This window comes from Meleagris gallopavo, chromosome 13, assembly GCF_000146605.3.
Source record: "Meleagris gallopavo isolate NT-WF06-2002-E0010 breed Aviagen turkey brand Nicholas breeding stock chromosome 13, Turkey_5.1, whole genome shotgun sequence".
Lineage (NCBI taxonomy): Eukaryota > Metazoa > Chordata > Aves > Galliformes > Phasianidae > Meleagris > Meleagris gallopavo.
The window spans coordinates 12,457,346-12,470,474 of NC_015023.2; the positions used below are offsets into that span (position 1 = coordinate 12,457,346).

Genomic DNA, 13,129 nt, shown 5'->3' on the forward strand with positions numbered 1-13,129 from the left:
AAAAAAAAAAACACCTTCATCCTGCGTTTAGTTTACTGTAATTTCAACCTTGCTGAGACTACAGCATTCTGCTAAGAACTGGTCAGGAAAGGTGAATTTGTTAGGTATACTATCCAATTTGTTTTAAATAATTTCAAAATATCAGTGTCTTAGTTTTCTTAGATAGCTGAAGATAATCATAAGTCACAGATATCTTTGCAGAATTTAGTTTTGTGCTGTTTAAGAATAATACAGTTGTGTATACATTAAGTTCCATGCTTGAATTCTTCAATGCAGCTTCTCTGGAAAGAAAAAAAGATAAATTTTACACCAGTGTCTGGTCAACTGATGGATGTAATCCCCCATTGGCTGTTAGTGTGCATGAGTGGGCAAAACTGAACAGATGTGCTTGAAACTTTTGTCTTCTGGGAGAGCACTGATTGTTAGAAAAGTTAACTATGTCCCAAGAAAATGTAGGACACACGTTCTATGAAAAGCACAAAACAGCCCTCAGAAAAAGAGAAAAAAGAGTTCTGTCTTACATCATGTCTTGTTGCCTTACATATTTGTTTGTATGAGAGTAGATAGAGTTTCTTCTATTTTTTGGAGTTAAGCTTGTGTCTGTTTCCACTACCGTGGCTGTAAATGCTTGTTTCTGCTTTGGGAAAGGAGGGAGTCCTCCTCTGGCTCTTAAAGGCAGCCTAAGAGATCTTGCTAGTTTAAAGTCAACGTATTAATGCTCCAGAATCTAGCTATGCAAAGCTGTTTGTGTGTAGAAACTTCTCATTTCCAAAGGATATGAAATCTTAAGGAAAAAGATGTGTGCAGCTATTTAACTTTAAAAGCTGTAAAAAACTCCAGTTTTAAACAATTCAGGATCTATAACTTAATATGTGTAACTAACACTCCTTTCCATATTTTATTCCAAGACTCACTCTCACACCTTTTCTCTATTGAAAACAAAAGGTTAAATGTCCTTGTTAGCCATATACCTTGAGAGTGTAGAGGCAACAGAACAAAGAAAGGTGACTGCCTTCCACTGTTTTAAGTCTTTATCCTGGTAACACACCCTCACATGCTGAGACAGATGCAAATTGATCTTTCTGTGTGGCTGGATAAGAGATGTAAGCATTGGCAGGATTGGGATTTTAGGGTCTTCAGGGCTTTTTGGTTGTTTGATTTTGACTTTTTTTTTAATAACCCTATGTGGGATAAGTAAGATCAATAGAACCATACTGAATCAACGTAAGGTGCTAAACTTGCACAATGTTACTGAAATGACAACTCAGAGGTGAACCAAACTTACTTGCCTTTATTATCAGGTTGTACAGCTTCCTTTTGGATACTTTTGACTTTTTTCTTTCTTTTTCTTTTTCTTTCTTTTTTTTTTTTTTACCATCATCTCAGTGTACAATTTACAGTTCCAAATACATTCACACCAAAATGTTTTTAATGTTGTGAGCTTTTTCATTCCTGTTTGAGTGAAGGTGCTGCTATGCTTGTGTTCATAATAGATCTACTGTAAACAGACTTCCGTAACAATTCCACTTGAACACTATGAGGATAGGGTTGTTGAACAGCAAGCTGCTTCAATGCATGGGGCAAACGTGCATCTTCTGTTCTTTTTGTTGCGGTGGGTCTTGATTTGATTTGTTGTTTCTTTCTGTGGTTCGTGTGAATCAAAATGGGTGCTAAAAGGATTTAGTGGTTAGAGCAGGACTGCAGTTTCTTGCTTAAAGTGCCATTGCTATACAGTGAACAGCATCAAGGAACTACGTTGTTCAGTTCTGCGTTGCCATGCAGTCAGGTTGATGTTTGTCTTCATGTGTGTGACTCTTCCACTTGACTGAAAATGTCATCAGACGGCCTGAAACAGTGGAAATCCCTGACTGAGCTGCAGATCTCTGGTTAAATAACAGAAGTCCTTCGCTTCTGATTCTTTCTCATGTGCTGGTTTTTCAGGAGTATCTTCAACATAACTAGCAGTGGAATATGATGGATGGCTTGTGATGAAGTAAGCCATGCCGTAGCCATTTCTCAATGAGGAACGCTTTACATGCATGCTTCAGGCACTCGCATGCAGAGCTAGATTGACAATACTCTATTTTACAGATATTTGCAAGTGCATCTGTGGTAAGAATAAAACTAGATATGAAAGTAGCCATATTTTTTCAACTTACAGAATTCAAAACCTGATAATGATCTAGTTTAAACTTGAAACTATTTAGAATGATGAGTAATGTATTTAATGGGTGAGCCTTTCCCAAAGCATGTGTGAGTTAATAAAGCTGAGAAATGTCCTGAAAATATTCTCATCAACTGGTGGGATCTAGCAGACAAATCTAGTTCTCAAAGGTTGTTCATCTTTGATTCTTGCTATTTAAGCCAATAAACTTGCAATAAGCAGAGAAAAGCAAGTATTTGTTTCTGATACCTGTTTTATGAGTGACAATCCCAAAGAAGGAATGTTGTCCTAACAATTGTGAAACGTTTAAGTATATTAATGCATGCAGCAAAACAAATAAACAAAAAACAAACAAACAAAAAAAAACAACCTGTGCCAAAATACTGATTCATATTTCCTTATGTTGGAAACTGAATTGTTACAGAGAGCTACTAGTAAGTTATTCACACAAGTATTGAAACCTTGTGTTCACAAATGAAACACTTATTTAGTCCTGTAAATTATACATATTTTGGAATAAAGTGAATTTCAATCAATTTTTGCCTTTTGTTTTCTGCTGTGATCTTCTGTAGAGGCACAAGTAGGGCATACAGTGCCTGTTAGTAAGCACCACCCATTACTCTGCAACATCTTATCTTTGGAAAGCCAGCTATCTTTTGAATAGGTAGAGTTTTTGTAACTTACAGCAATCTTACAATGTCAGTCCTTCATCTCCAGAGGCAGGAAAAACTTAAGTTTTCCTATGTTTTTCTACTTCTCAATAAATCCTGGGAACTTAAAACATACAACACAAATGTAATCAGAATAAGAAGATGCTGTATTTTTATGAATCTGAAACGACCATAAGGGAGGTTCTTTCCTTTAAGTGAGCCTTTGCTTAGAGTTTTTGTGCCAAAATGGGTGTATATAGCTCGGGCTGGATTCCTTTGACCAGCAGCATTTGGGCTGTAGGAGTAGTGGTGCTCCTTCTCAGACTTCTTAATGTGTGCGAAATTCAATCTGCCTTCAATCATCTTGTACACATGAAGAGCACGTCTGCAGTAGTTTCTGCTCCCAGATAAGTCTTTTTTTCCACAAGAGGCTCTTGGTTCAGAAGGATTACTTGTTGTTCAGCACTCTTACCTAAACCTGTAATTTTCAAGAGTCCTAAGCAGAAATTAACTGCATTATGATGATTAGCTTTCAGAGTATCCTACTTTAAAATTACAGTCCTTTTTATTAGCTTATATTATTTTGCAATATATTTTAATTCATAGAGTAACTTTTAATATCATTAAAATTTAAAAAGCTAGACTAGATTGAGTAGGACCATGGATGATTGTTGTCCCCTTCCCCTCTTGCATAAGCCCTGTGCTTAGCAATAATGATCCAAACCTTTTCTGTTATTTGGAAAATACAAAATGCTCATTTCTGCTCTTGTATATCTTGTCAACTTGCGTATTAGTTCAGAGAAGACGAATGAGCACATACTCTGTGATGGAAAGCTCAGCTGTACTATTACAGTGGCTGCAGTCACAACTGAAACACTCTGTGGTGTTCCATGCTGCTGCTTTCAGTGCTATTACATGCTGAGGTCACTATTTGCACAACGCAGCTTTCAGTTGTAGTGATAGCAAAGGATGGAAGGTATTTCCTGGAGGCTGTATGCATTTCTCTGTAGAGCATTTAAAATTATCTTTGAAAGAATCAGATGCATAAAGTACTGACTGTCCTTGCTGAAGTTACAGGCTATTCCTGTTGCAGGAATGAGATGCTGATGAGTTTAGTGGTGTTATTTCAGGCTTATTATTCAGATGGAGCAGATCTGCCCTCCAGACAGCAGTCAGACACTTCAAACAGACCATTCTTGTGAAGCTTTCAAAGATGTCAAGATGGTCTAGAAGGCAGGACAGACTCTTAAGCTTGAGAGGAAGATTATGGCTGTTTAGAAATCAGGGAAGCTCCACCCATTTTTAAAATGCTTTCTTGTTTGGTGTTGATGAGAATTGACTGTTATTCCTTCCGTTGGTGGTAAAAGCACTCCTGATCAGCTTGCATATAGATTCTGAATTTCCTTTGCCTCAAGAAATTGTATCTGTGCAAGCTGACTGCATTCCATCAAAACAATTGAAGGGAGAGGCAGGTTTTCTTTCTGGCTCCAGGATTTGGATTTGATATGTCCTGTGGAATTGGTCCTTGAGAGGTTTGGACATAAAAATAAAATGTTGATTTAACTTCCAGGTGTTGTCTCATGTTGTCTCATTGTATTTTTACACTTATCAGCAGTTGTTTTTTTGTTATTGTTGTTATTGTTGTTGTTTTGTTGTTTTTAGTGCCTTGAATACAGGAAACCCTTCCAGCTGATCTAGCACTTAAGTTTGTTTCCTTTTCCTGGACAGGAATGGCTTTATTCCTGAGAGAATCTGATTGTAAACAAGAAGCTGCTGTTTCCCGTGGCAGAAAAACACAATATCTTCAAGGTCACATAACTTAATTAGGCTTTATCACGTGCTGTGAATTTATCTTTATGTTCTAGGCCTTTACTTGGCAGCCTTTCTGGGTGCCTTCTATTACCTTCCTCCCTCCTTTCTTGGCAAATTCTTACATGTATATTGTTCAGTATCCCTTTCTTTCAAGTCTTTCCTGAAGGAAGCACAAAGAAGGTTTGCTTTAGTAAACTAGAAATGTCCCTTTCCTGGAAACAGTGTTTCTTGCTGCAGACTTGCTGGAAACTAAATTGTAACCAGTTTTTAATTGATTTCTTGTAAACTTGGTTGACTGGGCCAAGTCTCCAGTCAACCACGCTTACAGAAGGCATATCAGTAGCAATTTTGCTCACCAGTATTTTGGAAGTGCTTGGTTCATACCTGATAGCATCTCTGTGCAAACCTTTTACCTATGAAACAACAGTAGAGCTATGTTAGTTATTTGTGGGCTCTTCCAACAATAAAAAAATCACCTGTCCCCTAAGCAAGTGCAATCATAATCTCAACATAGATTTTCACTTTCTTTACAAGAGAAAGAGCTTAAAGATTTTTCTATGTCCTCTGTATTTTCTAGCTGTGATTTAGATCTATTTTCACACGTGCTTATGAATCAGATTATAGGAAGAACTCCTAATCTGATAGGTGAGATACTTGACTGTTTTAGAAATTTCAGCAAAATAGTCTTATTTGGCAGAGAACTGGAAAACAGGGAAATATATATTTTAATTTCAATGTTTAACCTTTTTTCTATTGTCTTGAAGAATTTATTAGCCATCTGCAGAGCTGCAACTTGTAATCACTATAATGAACGTGTTTTTTACTAACTGTTAACCCCATTTATTTTTCATTTTTTCTCACTGAAATAGTAATGTTTTCTGTTCTCTGAATGGGAGACTTATTTTTCCTTCCAGGCTATGCTATTAATGTTATTCATTTCACAGATGCATACATGTTTGAATTTTCTACATAGTGAAAAAGAGAGGACTTGACAAGTGTAAATGGAGCACAGCACAAGAAAGGATACCTCCTGTAGAGAAGTGAGAGGGATGGGGACAAAGAGAGGAAGAGAATGGTTTGTTGGAGGATGTCTCTGTTCTGTCAGAATGAGTAACTGTAGCACTATGACTGAACAGCAGGGAGAACAAGAGTTACTGCTAAAAAATTCCTTACATGTTTCCTGGAAATTAAACAGCTGAGGTAGAGCTTGACTGCAAATAGTCATTGGCTGAGATCTTCAGATACAAGGAGTATTGAAAGAGATGAAAGATGCAGACAGATCTTAGAATCAGCTATAATGATCTGTTCCTTCTATGTGAAAGTATGAATGGAAATTTTCAATTACTCCATTCTAAAAGTGCTCTGTTTTTTTAATATTATAAAAGCATCACACAGAAACAAAGCCCGATTGGTGCATTATTTTTCTGAAATTATGCCTCCAGAAGGTGATTATTCTTTAGCTGTGATGTTCCGATACCTGGACACAAGTTGATGGCAGAAAACTGCTAAAAAACTTACATTTATGCACATGCTTTATCAATAAATATATGAATCTACAGTGATGTGGAATTCCTCAATCTAATGCTCTGTTTTAAAGTTAAAATCATGTGCTGTTGGGAGTCTTGCACTGGTATCTTATTTCCCAATTCCAAATTTTCATCAGAGCATTAAAAGAGGAAGTGTAAGTTGCAGTGACTCTCTGCCCTGAGTGCTGGGGAACATGCTCCTTGTCCTGCAGGTGAAGAAGCTGATATTACTGAATTGCAGTGACTAATGTGTCTATAAAAAGATTGCTAATTTAACTTGCTTTTTGTTTAACAGAAAAGTGAAACAGAACTTGATCTGAAAGTTTCTCTATTTAGAATGTTGGAAAAAAAAAGAATACATAGGATACACAGAACGTGTATCTATTAAACAGAAATTGTTTTTACTTTTATAATAAACTTTTATAATAAATAGTTATTATTTTTACTTTAGTAAAATACTTAAAACAAGGAAGAATTGTAAGTGACTGTCAGGTCTCACCATTGTCTGCTTTTCAGGTCATTTCCCTTTCTTCTAGGAGCCAAATTAGTGAGGAACGTATGCAAATGATGTCTGTGAAGTTCACTAGGATTTAGCACCTTTAAGGTAAGAGTATTATTAAATGCCCCACAGAGTAGAATGTTCTTTAAGTTAGGCATTGATTCAGTGATCAGCAGTATCAAATGCCTCATCCCCACAGTAAGCTACAGCAGTCATTCAAAGTGAATCTGAATGAAGAGGCTGCACTTCATCCCCAGAATAAGCTGTTTAAGGTTCTAATAGATCTATCTTATGATCAAAAAGAAACTGAACCTATGTGGAAGTAACTGGCATTCACCAGCTTATAGTGCTATTAATAGTATTTTAAAAACTACAAATATCCCAGTGTCTTGCAAGAAATTTTTTTTTTCCTCTACAGGTTAACAAGGAGAAAAAACAGATGTCATATTGCAATATGGAAATGTCCATTCAATCTAGGTTTTAGTGCAGCTCTTGCAGTGTGGTGGAGCTTTAAGGAAGGTAATGGCCCAGGAGGCAGTGGAACCACCAGTATTTCTGGTGTGTTTCCTTCCTTGACCTCAACATACCTATTCCTGACATTGTAAGCTAAAGAGCCTTGGATATCATGTTTTGTGTACTTTGTTCTTTTTGTGCGTGGAATCTGCGTGCAGGCATGATGGATGAGTGCTTCTTTTTGAAGCAGCAAGATTAGAAATGGCCGCTATACTTCTGTCTGATGTAAGAGCACAGTCCCAGGATAACTGCTCAGGATCTTCTTGCAGGAGTGTGACCTCCGTATGACTTGAGAAGAGTTGTGGTAGTTCATGAATTGCTGCGTTTCCCCTCATTTATCATTCATGATGTCAGCTCCCTTTCTATCCTTCTTCTCTGTTCATTTAGCATCATGGCTATGGGAAGCAATCTCAACTGAAGTACCTTCTGAGAGATAATGCCTTTTTTATTCTTCTAAGAGGGGTCTGAAGAGTCCTTGGGAGTGGCATCTTTCACAGGTGGAAGTATTTGTGAAGATTTTGAAGTCAAGGATTCAAAGTCATGTGGATCAAGCACATCAAGTGCCTGGGGTTTTAATGCTTCATGGCTTCTGTATTGTTCACAGCTCCTCGGTTCCACATACAGTTGGCTTTTATTGACAGGCTCTTTTCACCTTGCTATGTTTGAACAGAGTGTACCTTTTTGTTACATATTACTGTTTTAATGCCATGTGTTGTAGAGCAGCAGTTAGACTTGCTAGAATGGATCGACATCCCTTCCTGAAGTGGTATCAGTGGTGGTGGCATCTGCACTTAATTTGTTTTCTGGTTTCAACTGATGTTTTGTGGTCTTGGCTTCTTGATTTGCACTTCTGTCAATAGGTGGCAACATGTCTAAGCAGAACAGGAGCACTTGTCTAAGTGTCTAAGCAGGTGTCTACTTGTCTAACGTGTCTAAGCAGCACTTGGAAGTTTCGTTTGCCTTAAAGTGCTTGACTTGCTTTTGCAACTGAAAGCAGGTGAGTGGATTGGTTCTGTCCCAGCCATGCACCTGGTCATAGAGAAATGATAAATCTAAGGCAGCCCAGAGCATTGCAAGGAGAAAAATGTAGAGGAAGTAGTCTTTGCTGATGCAAATAAATATTCCTGCTATTTGAGTTTTCTTCTAAGAACAAAATAACAGGCAGGTGTCCTTCCTATCCAGTTACCTCGTGTTCTGAAAGAGCTCTGAACTGAAAAATAGAGCAGAGAGTATCACAACCCTTCCATGTGGGTTTTCAGTTTTAAGCTGATGTGGAACAGACTCATCTGATCTCTGACATGTTTATTTATGACAGGTCAACACTGCTGTCTGAGGGGTCACGCACTTTTCTTCACCGTGTGTAAAAGTGATTAGCAAAACAAATTCCCACACCTCCATGAAATGGTTTCAAAGAGGAAAAAAATGTTATTTCCCATCCAGCCCTGCAAAAGAAGGGAAGTTGCCCCAGTGATGAAGAGAACACCACTGTGGCTGACCCTCCCCTTCCCTGCATTCCCCAGTACGAAGGGCTGGCGGTGGGCCTGGAGGGCAGTGAGCCTGAGGAGTGCTGTTCTGACAATTGACGGAACCCACGCCTCTGTGTGAGGAAACGAGGCAGTGCTGGCCTGGAACAGGAGGGATGGGAGGTGGGGGAAAGGTGCTGACAGCACCCCAAGGAAGCAGAGAGCATGAAGAGTATTAAAAATTGAATAGGAAGATAATTGTGTATCTGAAAAAAATGAATCTGAAATGACCAGATAGGAAATGAAAGAAAAACTGTGAGGGAGATGAAGAAAACACAGTGAGATCTTACAGTGTGGATCTTGCAGTGTAAGGAATCATCTTATTTCTTACAGTGGATCACTGCCTGACCAACTGATATTTAAATTGGAAAAATACAAAAAATGGAAATGAATCACATGATGAATGTATTTTAGTTTCGAAAATCATGAGCGAGCACTACTGGCCTTGTGCTTCCTTCACAGCATGGCACCAGGATGGAACCACAAGCACTCCTACCAGGAGATGGGATTCACAGACATCCCGAAGTCTGTTCACTCCCTTTGTCCAGGACAAACCATGTTACAGGCTGCAGGAATCCCACCTCACCAGCTGCCACTTTGTCTGTGCTGGAAACAAGCAATCAGGGATATTAGGAAAAATTCTCCAAAAGATTGGTCAGGAGCTGGAATGGCTCAGGGAGGTGATGGACTCGCCATCCCCTGGAGGAGTTCAAGAAGGGTTTAAGTGTGGTACTGAAGGACATGGCTTGGTGGGAAATATTGGTGGTAGGTAAATGATTGGACTGAGTGATCTTGGAGGTCTTTGCCAACCTTGGCAATTCTGTGATTCTGTGAATCCTTTTAAAAAGAACACAACTACTTCTATGAGAAAAAAATACTATAAACTGAATGGTGTTTTTCACTTCCAAAGAACAAGATAGGTCTCTTATTTTTTATTTATTTATTTATTTACTTATTTATTTATTGCTTTTCTACTGCAGTCTTAATTGGGGCTTTTTTTAGCTCCCACACTTTCCCAAAGCCTTAAAGCCAATCACAGAGTCTGGAGAGGTGGTTAATGCTTACCTAATAAAATTGTGTTGAGCTCCATCAGGGCACACACAAGGCAGATTCACAAGGTCATGAACTGAAGTAAACTCTTACAACTCCATTTTCTTGTGATCATAGGTTTCTTTGGATCCTGATATTTAAAGTAATATATACATATGTGTATATTTAAATCCAAATCCCCCAAGTGCAGAATAACCCTCCAAGCTTTCACCTCTCTGCTCATCAGAACGTGCAGTCCTTTGGAAATCATTCACTATCCCCTCAAATCAAACAGCCTGGATAAACTCTTGTGCATCGTGCAGCTTACATCTTCACAGATAATGACCACATGTCCTGGTTAGGTGAGGATAATAACTGAATGAGAGCAGAAGCTGACCTTTTGAATGCACACACTGAGTCACTGCTTCATCTCAAAAGCTGATGTAATCATAATGCACTTCATCTTTACATCCATTTTCTCTCTCCACAATTCTTATTGCTATAAATGAACCTGTTTTAGAAAGTTGAAGCAGATATGTGACAGTGGCCACTTTGGATAAGCCCCAGCACACAGACACTCCTCTCCCTGTTAATGGTTCCATCATAGTTCTGCTCAATGCTCCCCAGCACCAGCATCTGCTTTCTCCTAGATTATCTGGAGTTGGGACAACAGATAAATGCAGCAGAAGAGAGCTCAGTTCATTGCCCTCTGTGATTTGCATCAGTTCTGCAAAAAGGCTTTCTCTGAATTGTTTAAATGATAATAAAATAGAGGACTGAATGGCAAGATGAGAAGCTGGAAGCTTTCAGGTATGGGGCTGACTTGAAATGCAGCCTGGCACTGTAGAAGTGTCAGGGCCAGGCAGTGCCATGCAGCAGAGCAGAGGCTGCCCGTAGCTTCTTGTATCAGCTGGAAGGTCTGCAGAAAGTGAGTAGGACAACGTTATTAGGAGAACATTTCTTTCTATGATTGTGCCCTTAAATGTGCAAAAGGATGCCAACAGTGCCTGACTGATTGCCATTTCCTATGTCCAAATGTAATGTAAAACCTTTTGGTTTTCTTACAGTATAATAGAGCAACACTGTGTAGCTCCAGCATTTACATGACAACTGGTCTACTCCTGGAACTTTCAAAACTGTCTCATCATAAAAATACCATTTTGCAGCGGAAAGATGATAGCTGAAGGGGCTACAGTTACAGCAGAACTAATCATTTAGTTACCAGCTTGTTAACATTCCCATTTAAAGAGGAGCCTTGGCTAACATCCTTGTCATAACTAGCGCTGTAAAGCAGCAGACAGATTGAACTTTTAAACGTATATGTTTGTAACACAGAGGGGGTGGTGCATGGCTGCCTACCACTGCATATATTAAGGCACAGTTTCTGTTCATGCTGTAGCACTTGCTCACTTCTAAGAGTTCAAGCACGGTGCACAAATATTTACAGCAGGCAAAGCTGAAATCATTTCCTGTTAGAAATGAAGGTGTCTGCTGCTTCCTGCAGTGGCTGCAGGCCATTGGAGAGGCTGTCTGTGCACGTTTGGTAAATTTCTGTGCCCAGCAGAGACAAGGCTGAGGTGTTTGTGAGAAGCTGAGCTGTGTGGGGGAAACTGCAGGTGAAAACCCGAGCACTTGCAGGATTAGCTGCTACATTGAGCTTTTCACTATTTAAGTCTCATTTAATTCCCAATTTTTAGAAGCCTTTAAAAAGCCTTCTTTCAGCCTTACTCCACAAGGATTGTCTGTGCAATTATTTATAGTGGCCATGCATTCATATTCTTTCTTTCTACTCTTTCCTTTGCAAAAAAAGAGATGGCAAAAAAACAAGTAGGTTTCAGCTGATGATTGCAAGAGCTGAACTCAACCCAAATTTCTGAGCAGCTCATGACATGGCTCTGCTTATAGGGCTGCTCCTCTGCAGCTCACATTGCTTTGACCTGACAAGTCCAAGGCTTAAGACATTGGGTTTTTGCTTTCTTATCATGGAACTTTTTTTTTTTTTAATTATTTTATGTCTTTGCTTTACTTACTTTGGGGAATGGATGTTTTTCAGCTTTGTTACACAAGCTCTGTAGCTTACAGTCATCAGTCCAGAAAGGAGTTGGTGTTTCTTTCCTTCTTTTTCCATGAAATATTACTAGAATTTTGTGAAGCAAACAAGAAGCTTGAAAAAGCCAAAAAGCAGAAGTATTACACAAGCTTATGCTAAGAAGTGAAGCAACTAAAATTACCAGAAGGGGGGAAGTTGAACATCCCTACTGTGTGAAATGCAGCAGAAGCTAAGTGAGCCCAAGCTGCTTTGTTGGCACTACACCACAAAGACAAAACTGAACACCTTTCCCATACAGCTTTCAGTCACTGCAGCTTATTTGTCATAGTTTCACCATGGTTTAAAACATATTTGTGTAATACACGAAGTTCTGTTTAGTGGTTTTAAACTGAAATTAATGTTAGCCAATAATAATAATAATAATAATAATAATGGTGTCAAATTTAACACCGCAAGGCATAATTTTCCCTTGCTTATGTGTCATTAGGGAGATTTGGAACCCAGTGGAAATAACCTGGCAATTATTTTCACACTTCCTAAGAAAGGGATTGAAGCTGATATTCCCGATGTGAGCCAACAGTGAGCTGTGCCCCGTGTTCTGGCGGCTGTTCGGTTCCATCAGGTTCGCTGCTCCCATCGTTAACCTCATCGCCGGTCACAGAGCCGCGGGCGGAATGACGAAAGTGGAAAAGCTCAGGAGTTAAGCGAGAATTATACGTCCGCACAGTTCAGGCTCAGCCTCTGGCAGGATCACTGTTTTTAATGCAATTTACTAATTAAAAACGAGCACCAGATTACGGAAAGACCGGAGCGAGGCGGCTCGGCCGGGCGGTATTTCAACGGTATTTCAACTCCGCGCAGCGCTGCGCCGCTCCGCTTCTCACCGCCTGCCATTCATCGGAGCGCCGGCCGGCCGTCGTCACGGCAAACCCCGCACTTCGCACCTTCGTGCCGTGGCGGCCGCTCGCAGCCGGGCTGCTCTGCGCTGCGGCACAGCCGGGCGCGTTCGTTTCCCTCAGCAGATGCACCGTAACCGCATTATCGCGGATTAGCTGGATTTCTTCCTTTAAATGTACACTGCGAGAACCGAGCTGCCAGCCAGCTGTTTCTTATCGGCCCCTTTAATCTGCCCAGCCCGGCTCCGCTCCTTCCTTTCGCAGCTATTTCTGGCACCGTTCGGCGGGGCGCGGCGCCGCGCGATGCATCTCCGCGCCTCCACCGGGGAATCCCTGCCTGTGCCGCCTCCTCCTCCTCCTCCTCCCGGCCGAGCTCCTCGAGGAAAGACCCAGAAGGCGGCGGCGCGGTGCTGGAAGTAGGGCAGCGGCGGGGCGGGATGATTCGGGGCGCGCCCCTGCCCGGCCCC

The 13,129-nt window shown here is 40.2% G+C and overlaps 1 long non-coding RNA gene across 2 annotated transcripts; it reads left to right on the forward strand.

The window, feature by feature from the left end:
• Nucleotides 1-6: 6 nt before the first annotated feature.
• On the forward strand, nucleotides 7-7,802 carry LOC109369819. 2 transcript variants are annotated; one of them, XR_004161205.1, is made up of 3 exons: nucleotides 7-4,623; nucleotides 6,669-6,756; nucleotides 7,070-7,802. It is a non-coding gene; the product is annotated as an uncharacterized LOC109369819 (long non-coding RNA). The 2 variants fall into 2 exon arrangements; XR_002119338.2 differs by having other exon boundaries at nucleotides 7-6,756.
• The last annotated feature ends 5,327 nt before the right edge of the window (nucleotides 7,803-13,129 follow it).